Consider the following 14,669-nt stretch of genomic DNA (forward strand, 5'->3'; position numbering starts at 1 on the left):
ATTTTGAAGGCTGCCCTTTCTGTGAGGTTGCTTACAGGTGTCATCAGCAAACAATTTACCTTATGGTAGAATATAAAATTCATGTTTTTATTCAGAAAGAAGGTTATTTATAATTTTATGGTGCCTTATTTTATAATACAGTTAATATAAGTCCTTAAAAATAAAAGGAAAGACTAAAGAAAAAAGTCACATTAACAAAAATAGTCTATAGTCTCCATTTTACAAATCTGTTCCTAAAATGTAGCAAGAATCAGCTTGCAGCTTGTGAATAGACACAAAATGTAAGAAAAAAAATCTCTTACTTTTGTGTTAGTACAGTAAGGGTATCAATAATATTTTTACCTTTGGGACAAGTTTTTCTTCTTCTTTTCTTCTTCTACCTTATACTATTGGTATAATGGAAGAAAAATTCCATAAAATTAACACCTATTTGAAGCCTTAGCTTAATCATTAAGCAGCCTTCCTATTGCATATTTGAATTGCTAGGGTTCCTAACTTAGACCTTAATCTAATACATATATATTTTTTTTTTTACTTCTAGTAAAATAATCAACATCGAATTAAAGCAGGTGTAATGCTTTGAATATGATATACTTTCTAATTCAATATGTTCATTATATAGAAGATAGTGGAAAATAAAAGATAAAACTCATCCAAACTGTTTATTGGTACTACCTAATGGCACAAAAACATGCTTATGGAAATGATTACAATTGCATTTGTAAGGAATTGACTTAATACAGACTTCTTATACAACAGCACCGACTAGTGGCTTTTAGCAAGGCAGCAAGTTTGCCTTTTCTCTTATACAGTATTAAATTAAGATGGCTAAGACGAGAAGGTATAGAAAGTCTGAGTGTTTCTGTTTTTCTAATTAATGTATGGCTTCTGATAGCAATGCATACTTTCAACTAAATACAATAGTTTTTTACAAAGAGATAAGTTGGGGTTTTTTGTTTTTGTTTTTTTTTTATGCTGTAAGACACTAAAACTGCCTTGCACATTTTTCACAAGGAACAACTTTGTCAGACTGAGTAGTTTCTCAATTTCTTCCAAAAGTGTGTCACAAATTCACAGCAGCATTACAAAAAATTACACAAAGACATTATTCAAAACATCTTGATCTTCTTGACATTTCTAGACAAAATATTTGCATAATATTTGTCTATTAAATGTCAGAGGCACACTCAGTTTCAAGTTATGCCTTGAAACTGAGTGTGCCTCTGACATTTAATCTTTTTGTAAGTCTACTAGACTTCTGAAAAATATATAGTTACAATTAAGGTTAGTAACATAACCTGAACGTAGGAATTTTAATCATAATCATTACACAGAGGTCTCCTTGCCTCATTTCTTATGCATCTTCCTATGTCTGCTTTTCATGTCTTTCTCTCTAGTTAGCCCAAGTACAGTATCACACTGACACTGGTGTAGTTGCTTCAGGTAGCTGGGATATCTCTTGATCAGTATTGTCCTACATTTCCCATTAAGATGTACCCCACTCCTTGAGAAATTATTTTCTTTGCAATTATCCAAATAACTCCTAGAAATACTAGTGTGGCCCTGTAGAGAGATGAGAATATGGTGTGAATACAATAATTACATGGGAAGGTGCCAACCACGGAAGTATACCTGCAAATTTTCTGCTTTCCAAAACCTAGCTCATGAAAATGGAAAATATAATGCTCTTGCTCATCAGAATAAATTGATAAAATGTGTGGAGGTGTGCCTCTGTGAGTACATTTAAAAAATTATCTTCCAGTACATTTCATCTGTTGGCCACTTTTAAGCTCTCAGTATCAAGGTAAGGAACGCTGGACCTAAAGACAAAGTTAACGGTAGGGCACCGTAAATAATCATTAGTTTCAAATCCAGTGGGCTGAATTTAACAGCTGGTATTTGTAACTTAGTAGTGAGATGTAAAAGCCATAAATGTAAACCTCAGACTAGCACGAAATAAATGATTCACCATGCAGTTTAAATTACAATATAATTTGGTGTAAGTTTTCTTGGGACAGCAAATACTTCAGGCATGATAGCCTGATATCAGTTTATCATTTCACTATGTAATCAGAATTCCTCCCACCATACTCCTCTGATGTTATTTATTATTGTAAGTGGTTCAACTGGCTTGATTTCCTCATTCTAGTTGGTGCCGTTTCCATTCCATCTTACCATGCAATTTCTTCCCAGCATCAAAGAGATTACACAAGGATTATTTTTTTTAGGAATATGTATGCCTGTATGTGTTTTGGCTGAAACTTGCAAATCTGCAAGGTTGCCTACTCACATCTAAATCACAAATCTGTCTAAATCATACAACGTCTAACTTGGCTGTCTTGAAATCCTCACCAGGCAGATACAAAATTAACATTTACAGGCATTTAGCTGGGAAGAAATAGCGAGTGTTGTCTAAATTTGAGACTCTACATAGATGAAACTGAATTGAGAATGAAGACAGAAAAGCTCTTCAAAAACATCCAGGGCCCTGTAAGGTACCAAGTACTGCTTATTCTAATATTCAGCGTCAAACTTCTTACTCTGTCTGTGTTGGGACCTAAAGTGCAGTCTCCTGGCAGGTGGACAAAACTAGTGTGTTTTGGTTTTGTTTATATATGTTTGTTTTTTATTTTCTGAAACTGCCAACTCTTAGAGAATTCTGGGTATTCACTGTGAGGTTCCTGCTACCTATCCATAGCATCAGAATTTTAGACCTGTATTTTTACATATCATAATGAATAAAAATGTAGCACTGATATTTATACTATAAAATTAAACAAATGATTGCCTGCAAAAGTTTCTTTGCTTTTAATTTCCCTTTCTTTTTACATTTTCTAGTGTCCCCATTTTGGAAGGATTTGTGCTCTCTAGTTCATATTTAAGAATATGGCTTAATTAAAAAGTCCTCCATTCAGACCTTGAATTGCAAGGAGATTTAGGTCCACATTTTCATAACTTTACACTCTTAATACCATTAGAATAATGATCATTTGGCTACACAGGTGTTAAGCACCTAAATTTCATCAACGGTGATTGTTTTAATCTTTCATTAGGTTACTCATAAAAAAACTCTCCAATTTTAAGTCAGGAAAGAAATCCTTCCAGCAGATGGCAGCAGCTCTCCACCTACCCTAATTATTCAGCCTATAAACATGCATATTAAGCACATCCCTCCCCTCCCCTCCTCTCCCCTGCTTTTTATAAATTTCCATAAAGAAAATTGTTCTTTTCTTGCCACATAGATTCAGATTACTTTGGAGGACTCTTGGCCCATTTCCTTTTAACCCCAACTTGCTATCATTTGTGGTGTAAGATCACCTGTATCAACCATCTGTAGAAATACATTATATTTAAAAAGGTTTAGAGAGATGGGTACAAGTGTGACATTATGTGAGAAGAGAGGAGTGGGTAAAATAACACTGGCTTTTATTTGCCTGTCTTGGTAACTTTGGTTTCACTCAGACAGTACTGGACTATACAATCACCTAAAGGACATAAAATAGGGTTCTCTATTTTCAAACAATCATCAAGAATTTTTGCAGTGGGGAATTCTATTCATATATTTAAATTTTTTGGAATTTAATAAATATATAATTTAATACATTTAATAAATATATAATTTTTACATTTAATTTAATACATTTAATAAATATATAATGTGCACTCTATAACTGTAGTACATTTAATGAATATATAATCTTTTTTCCTACTAAACATAACTTTCTGATATGTACAAATTTGAAATCTTCCATAGTATGTCAGATGCTTTATTTAGACAATAGAAAAACACAGAAGAAAAAAGACCCCCCCAAAACCAGAATCAAAATGACCAACAATAAAAGGTCATTGCACAAAAGTGAAAAATTTCCTGCAGTCCTGTTCCAGGATATATTTTAAAACTTCTTGGTGTATGACCAGAAGAAATAATGGCAGAATTTCCAGGGATTTTTTTTTTTTGTGGTTTCTCTCCACACACCAATAATTTTTTATCTTTTTGTGAATTCATTTCACCAATACATGTTTTGTAGCTTTTGAGTAATATATAAATTGACCCATTAGTAGCAGATTTTCCTTATTATTTTATAGGCATTGCTGAACAGTTTTTGTGTGATAATATGCCATTTTCATAAATGCCAAATGCTGTTTGTATTCATTAGATATATAAAGGAAACAAAACAACACAGAAATATTTAAATGAAAGCTATTGAAAACAAAATACCCAAAGAAACAAAATATTTTTAAATTGATAAAAAATAAGGGCAGTAACAGAAGGAAATTTTGAAATTATTCTTATTTACAAAATTCCTATTTATACCAAGAAGATTGGTGGGTTTCATAAAAGAAAAACTTTCAGCTGTATTTCAAATACAGAGCATTGTCCCTACCACAGTTTCTCCAAGGTAAATCAACTCATAAAAAATAGTTATTTTAGCTGTGATGTCTTCTAGTCTAGAACTCTGAGAAAATGTTTGTCAACAGTTTTCACATCATAAAGTTTACTGACTACACAATATATTAATCTTGAGGCTTTGTAAAAAAAAAAAAAAGATAATTTATTTGATAGTGCTTTAATAATAGAACAATTAAAAGACAAGTTGATGTCAATGCCCCCAGATCATTATGCAATAATTTTCCATATACAAAAAAACACCCAAACCTCGCCCCCCCTCAGAGAAATTTCTTACTGCAGAAGCAAGACCATGATTAAACTTTTAATATATTGGAAAATTCAAATTTTTTTCAAAGGGTCTAGCAAGTTAAATATTTGGCAAAGAGGAAATACTATTGCGGCAGTTTCCTGCTGGGCTGATGCCCGGTGGGGTGCCGAGGCCAGGATAACTCAGTGGAGGCTCAACACAGCAGCCTAAGCAAGCTATAGTGATTTTCAGCTCTTAGTGATTATCAGCTCAGTGATTTCAGCCCTTTAGCTTGCTAGGTGCCACAGCACAGACGCAGGGAGAGAGAGGAGAAGGCCGTGTGAGGTTCTGCAGGATTCTTTATTCGGGTGTTCCACGAAGGTTCCCAATGACAGCTCTTCTGCCGAACCAGGCAGAATCAGGGGTTTTTATACCCTGCAGGGGTTTTGGAAACTGTCCAATAGTAAGGGTGAGGGGAAAGTGGCCTATAGGCTTACAGAGAGATAAGCAGGGTCTGAAAGGCGGAAGAGAGGGGCTGCTAGGGTCCAGTCATGATAACTTGGCATTTTCTAGCTCAGGCTTCTGACCTCCAAGGAGGCCTTGCAGGCCCTGGGCCTGCTACAAAATATTTCTTCCACATCTACAAAAGAAGAACAGCACTTTTAAATTAATTTTTTTCTATTTTGTGGTGGGACCTGAAACCAGGGCAGGAGCAGGGGCCTATGACAAAGTCACACAAGTCAGGGCTACCTTATGGAATTAAGGCGAAGCACAGGGGCAAGAGCAGGTCCTGGAGGCAGCAGGAAGGTGGAGAGACATGGGTCAGCCCAGAGTTTCCCAGTGACAGGGTCTGGGAGGAAAGTTGAGCAGATGACCAGCTCAGCTGCAGCTGTGGGCACAACCCCAGGCTCTTGGCCGGACGCCACTGCAGCTGGCTTGAGGGGAATTACAGTGTTGTATTGCATTAAATAGTTTATTTAGTTGTTGTTTTGCAGGGTGTGATTGGAGATTTGCACTGTAGTACTCTATATTGCACTGAATAGTTTCTGTTATATCACATGGTTTGTTCTTCCCCTCACCTATCACATGGTCTTTCCCTCACCCACCCCTCTCCCCACTTCCCCCTGGTGGTCTCTTCCCGGGTCAGTCCCTTCCCTTCCCTTCAAGTCAGTAATGGAGGTCATTCTTCCCCACGTGGAGAAGAGTGCTTCTCATCTTTTGCTTTTGTCCATGTAAGATCATGTTGGCTGGGGTCTATAGCTAGCAACATTGGACCCAAACAGCCGGTCCAAACATGGCTGGGGTCTATAGCTAGCCACATTGGACCCAAACAGCCGGTCCAAACATGGATTCTTTCATCACAGCGGAAGGCACATCCTGAGGCAAGGCCTCATAGTGTCTCACTGTAGCTTCCATCCCTGCTGTGAGTCCTGACCCATGGCTCCCAGCTGGGTGGGCTGCAGGGAGGCCTTCTGCACAGCTGTGGTGCCTTTCACCATAGTGTGGCCTTAGGAGGCAGCCCCCACACACAGGTAGGGGCTTAGGAAGGTGAGAGCATGCTGGAAGGACGATGTGGGAGTTGTGGATACACCAGGCCTGATACAGTGTGCCTGTAGGGTGCATTCCCCTAGCAGGTGAAAGAGCTGCAGTGGTGGTGGGGAAGCCACACTGTTCTGCAGCAGTGATATGAGGGAATGGGCAGGACAGGTGTGGGCACTTGGACGTGAGGAGGGCCCCGGCCCCACATCAGCGGAACCAGACAGGAACAGGGCCCTGCAACTAGCCAGGCCTTAAGGGCTGCCAAGCCCTTGACATCCTTGGTTGGCCATTGCAGCTGCTGTCATCTCAGCCTTTCATAAGTCTGACAGGAACTTCTGTCTCATGAAGAGCAAATGGTAGTGTTTATATTATTATTACTGGCAGATATTTTCTTAGAAGAGATCTGTCCTACTAATTTTTTTCTTATGATTTTGGAGCTCTTTTACTGCTTGGGTTACTTGCTCTTTTGCTGCAGCACTGGAATAGAGATTGTCAGACTTTGTGAAATGCAAGGCAAAACAACACTGATGCTATTCTAATAGGTGAAAAAGTGTTAAACACATTTTCCCTTTATCTCTCTGCAGGGTCCTGTTTACTAGGGCTTAAATCTCTTCTAAATAGCAGCCTGAAACCCCTCTGTTTTGCTTCCTACTACATTCCCACTGGGGCAATACCATGTTTCTTGATATTATTCTTCATCATGCTACCTCTTAATAGCAATGAGAATACTACTGAGAATGACTTTACAGGAGAAGAAACACTGATTTACTTGGCTGTAAAATCATTCCTGGAAGACTGCCTACTTGTGCTGTACCGTTAAGAGGGAGACTGCATTTCAGTCTCTTTGTGAAAACAAGGTTAGGCAAGTGAGAGGTGTTAATAGGCCTCTCTTAGCACCATCATCTGATATTGTCTTTCTGGACTAAATACGCAGGTCACATTGAATGGCCAGGATTAATCATGATTGAGGGATCAGGAAAATATTCAGAAAATGTTTAAGGGAAAATATCTTTTATTCTTAAAAAGCACATCAGATACAAAATTCTTAATCAACTTTTTTTCATTATCCTTCATGTGCATGTATCTCTAGAAGTGGGAAATACTCTGGCTTTCTTAGACCAATATTCATTTCTCCTGGTTTATCTAGTCTTTTTTAAAGACTTTGCAGTTTTGTTCTCTAAGGAAACTAATTGAATTAAACTAGGTACCAGATTTTCTGAATATTGAAAATCCTGATTTTGATATCATTCTTCACATTTCCATGTTCTAATTTGAGAGATGTATATTTTTCTTCCTCTTTCATGTTGCCGCTTAGAGCCAAAGACACATCTCTTGATGTTCTTTCTTGATTGAAAGCAAATGGTTAGGTAAGGAATATTTTACTCTAAATTTTATTTGAGAAATACACGTTTTTCACACTTCATATTTGCAAGGTTGACAGTAAACAGGGTGTACTCATACATTCTGAAAATGACTGTCAGATGTTGATGGCAGTTATTGTATCAGCAAGGGGAAAATTGCTCTTAATAAGAAAACAATTTTTGACAGTATAATCTCTTTGTCAAAAACAAAAAATCCCAAATATAAATAACTTTCAATTCTAGGGGAAAAAAATAAATTACTGTGAAATGAGAATTTAGACTATATACCAATGTTTTATGCAGTCTTTCATCCTTTTAAACATTTTTAGTAAAATGATAGAAGCATGGAATCTACTCTTTGACACTAATTCTAAATCAGACTAAGTACCTCCAGCCTGTAGAAGATTCAACTTCTGGCTTAACTTTCCTGCTTATAATGAAGCTGACGTTCTATTTTTTCAGTTCTTCCATCTTTAAGGATTTTCAACACACTAGAATCTAAATCTGAAGTTATCTATTGTTAGAGACAGTGTTATGTTGGTGCAAGCTTCCAGCATCCAAATGGGGTTACTCAGAACTAGGCTATCCCAACATGACGGTTGTTTGCATCGAGTTAATATTAAGTAATTAATTCCCTCTCTTCTCTCAGTTTTTTGGATTTGGGTGTTTCTTTCCTTTCAAGAGCACAGAAGTGATTTCTTGGTCATCCGTCTATGTAGGACCTAATTTTCTATTTTGTGCCACATCCACGTATACAACCAGACTGTTTCCCTAAAAAAAAAAAAGGAGCTTGGCTAGTCTGCCATTTTTCCTGACAGGCTTTTCAGCTGTTAAAGAGCTTTGTCTGTCCCTTGCTGTGACCTTCAGGTGCCTGAGAGAGGTTTTTATTTTGAAAAAAACCAAGCTACCATCTAGTTACCACAAAAAGTACAAATGTATATGCTTCTGCCCCTTTTCCTGTCCACGTGTAACATTTATCAGACAGCCATCAAAAAGGTGAACTTGCAGAAAATGAAACTCTTTTTTCCTAAGTAATAGTTCTGTGCTCTTTAGATTCATGGACTCTGTCAAGGGAGAAACAGTGGACAGGGCAGAAAAGCATGACACAATGGAAGATACTGTGTTCCATGCTAGCTGCTAGTTTTGCCTGACTAAGGTACAAGGAATGCCCATTTTCATTATTTCAATACTAAAGTGATTAAGAAGGACATGAAAGGACAACGTAGCTGCTAGTTTTGCCTGACTAAGGTATGGAATACAAGGAATGCCCATTTTCATTATTTCAATACTAAAGTGATTAAGAAGGACACTAAAGGACAACCACAAGAGAATTCACCTTAATTAGGTCAAATTTAAATGAGTTGCCTTCATTCTCATAGACTCACATGCTTTCACAGTATTCTTCAATGAACTTATTTGCATGGCATGTCAGTGACATAGCAGAAGACTTCCAACTCAGTTTACCAGTGACAATCCTGAGAAAGGCCTGGCTATGGTCATACAGAATCTAAAAGCAACATCTGCCCCCAAAGTCCACTGACAGCCACTCAGAACAGACCACGTCTTTACTATCAAGAGCTTTCAGCCTTGTGTGACACAGAAACAAACTTTGGGAACTGTGACATTTGCTTTCTTATATTTTATATTTAAATACAGGGAATAAAGATTCTGGAGACACAAAAGATTTTTTTAGGGGAAGAAGTATTTTTGTAAAAAAAAATAAGTCATTTTATAAGTTATTTTTTAAGCAGGGCCTAATGGTCTTGTGGGTCTGTATAGCAACATTATTCCCTTGATACTTGTAGCAATGTAACCCACCATCCTCTTCATTTTTTTAGCCAGTGATAGAGATTTTTCTGTTTTGGCAAGTTTAGGAAACCAAATAGATGAGTTTCCAGAGCTACCCTGTGATATTCAGATGTGCTGTTGATTTTGTCAATTTTTGCAGTTTTATCATCTATGATTTAAGCTCAAAGCTATGCTGATACACTCATGTCTTTGATACTGAGATGAAAACAGAATGAGGCCTAACTGTGGAACTATAAAAAGAAGTTGAGTAAGAATAGAAAAGAGCCATGGAGTGGTAGTTAGAGAAAAACAGTGCAGGGAAAGAGAGAAGTGAAAGGTATGCATGCCTCCAAATATAGGAAAAAGTCTTACTCAACTTCTGTCCCTCTACTAGAACTCTCAAATAGTTCTTCCTCTTTTTAAATGTACACAGAATGTGGTTTTTATTCTTCAAGAAAATGACCTTAAATTAATCTACATAAAATGTGCTTAACAAATTAGAACATTAAAAATATATTTAGGCAATATTTTTATGTTTTGTGGTTGGAATGTCTGGATTTTTAAAGCAAAAGTTGATGAAAAATAGTACTATTAATAGAAAAGGAAAGTATTGAATGTGAAAACAGTCTTTCAGTGAACAGAATAGGTTCATAATTTTCAAGTGATGAAAGACCATGTAATTGGACCAAACAAATTTAATACAGGCAACTAAAATACATAGTATAGAGAATCAAAGGGAACTGATAAAAGAATGGAAGTATCTTATAATAAATTACAATTTTATGAAAAAGGAACAATGCATAGTGCACCAGTTTTCACAACATATTTTATGAGTTCATATTGCTTAATCAGCATTCCTATGATGTGATGGTTACTTAAGAAACTTAGGTTAAAAAAAAAAAAAGCTTTTTTGACATAAAGGAAATACTAAGTGGAGTTAGTATCAGCCTAATAAATACCTGCCATAAACACAGCAATGTTACAATGTAACAAAATGTGTATTTAAAGTAGTAATTTGAACTGTGTCATTAAGCCTTCAGCACTGACAACATTACTGTTTGTGTGTTTCCGTTCACTCTGCTTCTGGTCTGACTGTGGAAAATAAAGCAGGTAGTGAAATACTTCTGACATAAAAATGATTGACTCAGTCCATTGTCATATACAACACATTTGAAATCCCTGCAAAATCATATTAAATAAATCCTCCAAACATGTGTTTCCCTTGTATTTTATACTACTTAACATTTGCTTATAACAAAAGTTTTCTACCTGCCTGTTTTCAACAATTGTCTTCATGTTGCATATGCGGTGAATTAAAAAAACATAATAAAACAACAAAACCACTGAAACTGTTAGTGTATTATGACAAAAATAGAATAGTTTCAGGGAAGAGAGTTTTTAGGATGAAACATTCTTGAACATTGGTGGTCATTTATTGGTATTTACTTCTATTCCCTCCTAAATAATTTAAGAATATTGTGATTTCTGAATGACATGACTAAGATATATAAAAGAGTGGAAGGTGGTTATCAATCCCAGACTTCTGAGTGAGTGAATAGAACACAAACTCATGAGTGTTGTGTAAAATGTATCGCAGTATCACAGAGTATAAAATATATCACAGTATCACAAGGTTGGATCTGGGCCCACCTCCCTGCTCAAGCAGAGCTGCTGAAAGCAGGTTACCTAAGGCCATGTCCAGATGGCTTTTCAGTATTTCCAAGATGAATATTCCACCATCATTTCTTGGCAAACTGCTTCAGTATTTAGTTACAGTAAAAAAAAAAAAAAAAAAAAAACTGGTAGTCATACAGTTCTTTGTGTGTTTTCTTTTACTCATTGCTTTTTGTCCTGTCATTGGGCACCAAAGAAAACAGCCTGACTCCATCTTTGCGTCTTCCCTTCAGTTGTTTATATGTGTTGATGAGTTGTCCCTTGAGACTTCTCTCCAGACTTAACAGTTCTACTTCTCCCAGCCTTACCCCAAAGGAAAGATCGCAGAATCATAGACTCATTGAATGGTTATGATTGGAAAGCATCTTAAAGGTCTTCTAGATTCAGATTCCCTGCCTGGGTTTCTTCCACTAGGCCAGTTGTACACAGCCCTATCCAGCCTGGCCTTGTACTCTCACAGATTGGGAGTCCACAGCCTCTTCGGACAACATATTCCTTCCTAATATCTAACCTGAATGCACATGCCTTAAAATTAAGGCCATTACCACTTGGCCTATTACTACATGCCATTGTAGAAAATCCATTTCCAGACGTCTTGAAAGCCTCCTTCAGATACTACAAGGTGCTACAAATTCTCCCCAAAACCTTTTTTCTCTGGACTGAGCAACCCCAATTGTCCTAGCCCATCTTCATAGCAGAGATTGTCCAGTCCTGTGGTAAACTTAGTGTCTCTCTTCAGGACTGATTCCAACAGGTCCTTATCTTTTGCTGGGTGCCTCAGCCTTAGATACTCAAGGTGGGGTCTCACAAGAGCAGAGTAGAGGGAGACAGTCACCTCCACTGACCTGCTGGGAACACCACTTTTGACGTCACTCAGGCTGAAGTTGGCTTTCTGAGCTGCAAGTGCACATTACTGGGTTGTGTTTTCCTTCTCATTGACCAATACCCCTAAATCATACTCCTCACAATCCATTCTCCACCCGGCCTGTACTTATGTTTTGGGTTTCCCCAGTCAGGATGCAGGACCTTGCATTTGGCCTTGTTGAACATCACAGAGGTTTCACACTCACCTCTTAAACTTGAGAGCTAAACGAGTGCATTGAATGGATATCCATATGGTAGAGCATGTCACAGGTTTGTGATATGTGAAAACATAACTTTACTATTGAAAAGGCTACAATTCTGTTTTCATGTTTCAATTTACCAAGTTGGTGCAAGTACTGCTGGTTTTGGTGACATGTTTGGTGTATTTAAAGAGCTAATAGCATAAGTTCAGTTATGAAACTATTTTTGCACAAAACAGTACATTGAGAAACGGCTGTACAGTGACAAAGAAAGAAAGTGTTTATGACTAAGATATTGTATTTGGAACACAATTGTTTCATAACCACTTCAATCAAGTACAGATAATTTCAATATAAATAATTGTGTGTGAATATTATTTATATTCTTTCCCATCACAGTTACTCTAGAAAGTCCACTTTGTTTTACTGCTTTTCAATGATTACTGTTTGCAGAAGTTATTTATTATCAGTGTATTTAATTTTTCTGTTTCTTGGACCCTTCAGAATTATTGCTGTTGCTGTAGAAAATCAAATAAAACATGTTTGATTTTCTATTTCAGGGAAATCTTGAAGAGTCTTACACTTTTAATCCTCCAGTCGTTAACTGTGCTGTGAGGACATTCTGGTGAGGCGGTAAGTTGGTGTAGATCTTTGATCTACTTTGATCAGCTGAATTGTCATTTCAGATTTAACTTCTATAACAATGTCCTTTGGTATCTATCTGACAAACTTTTCTTTCAGGCTCTCTTGGAAAATTTCCAAAACTGTAAATCTGGGATTAATTTCATATGTAGGAAGTCTGAATCACAGAGACGTCAGATTATTTCTGTATTTACAGATCAGCTGTATATCATATAAACAGAGCAGTTGATTCCTACATGCTCAATTCCTGTTTTCCAGAAATCCTAGGTTCCTACACATCTGGAAATCTAGGTGATTATTGTAATTAGTTCAGTAGAGCACAAGTCACTCAGGAATGTTAAATATTGTCAGGTTTCCAAATTTCAGTAATCTGTTTATCAACTACTTGTCAGACTCCTTCCAGAATATTCCATATCCACACCCATATAATAAAACTCTAAAGGCTTTTATTTTTCTGACTGCAAGGAAGGCTTGTAGATTTTTTTAAGAGGTCACTGCAACCTGTCAATGTTCTTGGATGAGCAATTTTTACAAAACTCTAAATTTTAATAAATTACATCATAGCTTCTCTTGATTTTAGCAACACTCTAGTAACTCTTATATAATACTCTCTAAATGGGAATTTTCATCTGAAATAGGATTATTTTAAATTTTTCTATTTAACTACTGAGAAGAGAAAACAGACACAATCATTACTTATTTCCAGGTGTTAAAAAAGTTCTGAATACTGAAGAGCCCAATGATTGTGAGTCACATTTTAGACAATCGTGTCCCATGTGTTTCAGCCTTAGTATACCATGCTCATTCTTTTTCTTTCAGTCAAAGTTTGTGCTACTGTTGGAGCTCAAGTGCTGAAAAAAAAAATCTTCATCTTTCAGTGAAACACCATGTGATACCAAGCTAGATACCATGTACAAGAACTGTTTTATAATTTCGGTTTTATATAATTGTTATATTAAAATCATTCATGTTCCAGAATTTAATTAGTGCAAGAAAACCTTTCGAAACTCTAGATCCTAAGAAGAATACGGTTTATGTTATTTCATATTCTACAGACATAGAAATGGTCATTACATTTTGTACATCAATTGCAGAGGTAGGATCACTGATGCAGCAAAGATTCTAATTCTCTGCTTTCTTGTTGTTAAAATATGGAGAATTAGCAAAGTAAAGAAAAAAAAAATTTCTGGTTTTAATTTATGAAGTTCACCCATAGTTTGTTACTTTTAAACCAGGCAGATATTTGTTCTTATCAGTCCTCTGAGTGACTTTTTCTTTGTGATATCATTGAAGTATAATGTCACTAACTACACTGTTACTAAGAGAAGTAATGTCACACAAGCAGTGTCTATTTATTGGAGTGAATACCAACCATGAAATTCCATTTTGATACTAAGTTTCCTTTTCAAGGACTTTTTTTCCTTGCCTTTGAAAATGTGCTACAGATTACAGTGTGATCTAAATCATGCCATTTGGTCATCCTATTATATCATTTTATTAGCTAAAATATAAATTACTTTTATTGGAAGTAATAAAATTATCCCCTTGTGTTGATGTTTCGTACTGTAAAAATAGAAGTAGTTCAGATGCAATAATGTATTTTACCCAAATTAATAAGCACATTCTTAGAACAAATTCACATTCTTAAAGTAAAATCTAGTAAATAAAAATCTAATTTATTTCTGCACTGTCTTGCACCAGATTGAGTTATTTTGTTGTTTTTTTTTTTTTAATAAATGTGAGCTATTTATTAATATTTATATTTCACAGTTAAAGACTTCTTGATTGTCTGGCTAGATTCCCATTTCATCAGGATTGTAAATGTGGAATAAAAAAAATTTCCTAAAATTATGTCACTTCATGAAATGTAAGACATTTTCTTGAAGGAATTAATAGCAATGGAAAAACAATGGGAAATTAAAAATTGAAAAAAAAAAACCAAAACAACCTGCCAAATTTACAGC

General features: G+C 36.0%; 1 protein-coding gene across 1 annotated transcript in view; it reads left to right on the top strand.

Annotated features, from left to right (window-relative positions):
• PTPRD (protein tyrosine phosphatase receptor type D) overlaps positions 1–14,669 on the top strand; it is a 1,150,086-nt gene that overhangs the window by 231,063 nt on the left and 904,354 nt on the right. Inside the window, exon 3 of the mRNA XM_039729799.1 lies at positions 12,624–12,696. The gene's annotated coding sequence lies outside the window, so the exon portion shown is untranslated. The remainder of the gene's footprint in view (positions 1–12,623; positions 12,697–14,669) is intronic.

The sequence above is a fragment of the Passer montanus genome, unplaced genomic scaffold, assembly GCF_014805655.1.
Source record: "Passer montanus isolate IOZ18808 unplaced genomic scaffold, ASM1480565v1 scaffold7, whole genome shotgun sequence".
In the NCBI taxonomy this organism is placed as follows: Eukaryota; Metazoa; Chordata; class Aves; order Passeriformes; family Passeridae; genus Passer; species Passer montanus.